This window comes from Haemorhous mexicanus, chromosome 17 (genome assembly GCF_027477595.1).
Source record: "Haemorhous mexicanus isolate bHaeMex1 chromosome 17, bHaeMex1.pri, whole genome shotgun sequence".
Classification (NCBI taxonomy): Eukaryota; Metazoa; Chordata; class Aves; order Passeriformes; family Fringillidae; genus Haemorhous; species Haemorhous mexicanus.
This window is the reverse complement of record NC_082357.1, coordinates 6,884,765-6,887,524: the sequence shown is the minus strand read 5'-3', so window position 1 is coordinate 6,887,524 and position 2,760 is coordinate 6,884,765.

Below are 2,760 nucleotides of genomic sequence, written 5' to 3'. Positions count from 1 at the left end.
CTTCTTCTGAATTGTGCCATCTTCTGTGAAGGGGGAGGGAGCTCCATTCCTATAATACACCAACAGAAAAATGGTTCTTCTCTAAAAAATTAGGTAGAAGAGCAAGTTTAGTTTAACCATGTAAACACATTCTTTAAAGAAAAGAGTAACATTTGGAAAGAGAAATCTTATTGCCTACAGACCTTTGAAGGGAAGCACAGAACTGTAATTTGCATCATTCAAAATACTCATGTACAGGGCAAAAAGTTTTAATAGCTATCCTTTAATATCCTGCAAAAACAGCAGTCTTGCTGACTTCTGCTGCTTTGTGAACATTTTAAAACGTGACTTATTAATTGCAGTGTCTTATAGCAATTTCTTGCTAGGATTTTTAATAAATTTAAGTTATTGCTATTACCCATGCTAGTCAAGGTATTTGTATACAAGTATGTCAGTAAACCAGATCATACCAGTATACTTCTGTTGCCACATTTTATTTTGTTCAGCCCAATGTTGGTTAACCAAGATTTCGAAAAGGCTGACTATATTCTCTTCACCTCTACTATGGTCCTCTGGGATCTTCTGATAAAGCTTTATTGTACTTTGCACAGCTTTTCTGCATTCCTCGTGCTTTTACACCTGAGAAGTTAATGAAATGTTGCCTTTTCTTAGCTGTCACTCTGTGGCTGGCTGCACTAGGCAGGGCAACGGCCTTCTCAGACATTTGTCACACAGAAGCATTGAACAGCTGGGACGGGAAGGGAACCCTGGAGATTGTGCAGTCCAATCCCCCTGCTGAAGCAGGTCCACCTAGAGCAGATTGCATAGGATCACATCTTTATTGGATCAAGAAGTGTCTGGATCAGCTACTAAAAGTCTCAGAAAGCCCTGGCTTCCAACACAGTTCCCAGTCCTCTTCCCCACATACAGTGATAACAACGTGCAGGCTGACAAGTTCACTCTGGAGCAAGAGCTGGGCACAGCTGGCACCCACACTCTGCTTCATTTGCTGGAGAGTTGCTTTGTTTTAATTCTGTGTTGGCTTGTTTAGTTGAGGAGTAACAGATCAGAGTCATTCACCAGACAGAAAACTCTGCTACTAATCTACCTCCAAAACAAAACTCAGAAGCAGAGCCAAGTCACTCTTACTTTCCTGGCTTGCATCAGTCCTGCTCTCTTCTACTGCTATCAGCATTATCCACTGACTTCAGGGGACATGAATATGCCCAGGTGGTCCATTGCTGATCATTGCTTCTAATCCTGACATCAGCTAATTAATTCTTGTACTTCTAAGCCAAGCTTTAGACAGTTTAGCGGAGAATGAACTGTTAGCTGTTGGTGCTGATTCATTATTACCTGGTATTTCTCAAGCTGTCAGCATTGATTCCAAATACATCTCTTCACATTTTCACTGCTGAGCAGTTCCACTTGCTATGGACCAAGAAAACATTATGAGAACTTTTCAATCACTACTAAATGTACAGCAGGAGTAACACAAAACCTTAAGTAGGTATTTTGACTTGCTGCAAGAAAGGCCTGAAGATGGATGCACAATTATATTGCACCTGTTCAAAGGAGGCCACATAAATATTGGGTTTTCAGCAGCCTTTCCTGTTGCCATCAGGAGAACTAATAAAGCTGGATAGCAGGCAGAGCTCAGCTTCTGGGAGCTATTGCTTGTTACAGTGCTCTCACCCTCCATTTGTGTCTCTGTTCTCATGCCTGCCCTGCCAGCAGAGCTCACTGCACACCACAGGGATACATGTGAGAAGCCACCGTCTTTACAGAGGTGACATTAGCAGCACAAAGCATCTTGTGTGAGATGTGACATCTCACAACTTGCACTCGGTTCTTAATCACAGAATTTGGAGAGGGAAATTAAATCCGGCATACAGCCCTTAATGTTGCCAATGTATGACCTAGATTGCATTTCCCTAGATGGTTTATGAGAATGTTATTTGAGAGATTTTTCAAAAGCGTCATTAAAATTAAAATATACAACTGCCTATCCCTCATTCACGTAGAGGGAAATCCAACTTGATTAACTTGGTTTGTTGTTCACAAATCCATCCTGTTACTCACTTCCTGCTTATCTTCTGAATGACAGCAAACAATTTTTCTTCTTTTATTCTACATTTTTTTTTATTTTTATACTTAGTGAAAGAGAAATTAGTTGGATTCCTGAATAACAGTAGTATTTGCAGTTAAGTCACAGGAAAAATCACCTGTTCTTTGTAGTCTGCAAAACTGATCTAATTTGATCAAGTGCATTTAAAATTGATTTTTTTCTTCATTTTTCTTCTTAAGCTTTTATTGTCTTTAACATGCCTGACTACCCTTTACAACTCCAACAGGATAATGTTGTAGCAGCTTTGTGTTCTGCTGTCTCCTTCCTTTTTGACCATCCCCTACAAAATCCAATTTCATGTTATCCTATTACTAAGCATTTTTAAATTAACAAATACATTATTAATTATTATTAAAATATGTTTCTAATATTGCTAATCTTCAAAATAGTTTAAAAATCCACAATCAGTTCATGCTTAAAATCCTTTGCAATAATATTGTCATGTGAAAACTTCTTTCTATTCCAATGTACAGAAGCAAAACCTTTACAGCTGCACACGGCTTTAAGAAATAAAAGAAAAAACACCTTGAACTTTTTATTTATGACATGTTTTGATAATTCAGTCAAGCTCTGCAACACGTGAAATTGTCTTTGAGACTGAAGGCCACACCAAGCTCTTTTAGAGCCATGAAGACATTAAAACTTCTTTTTGT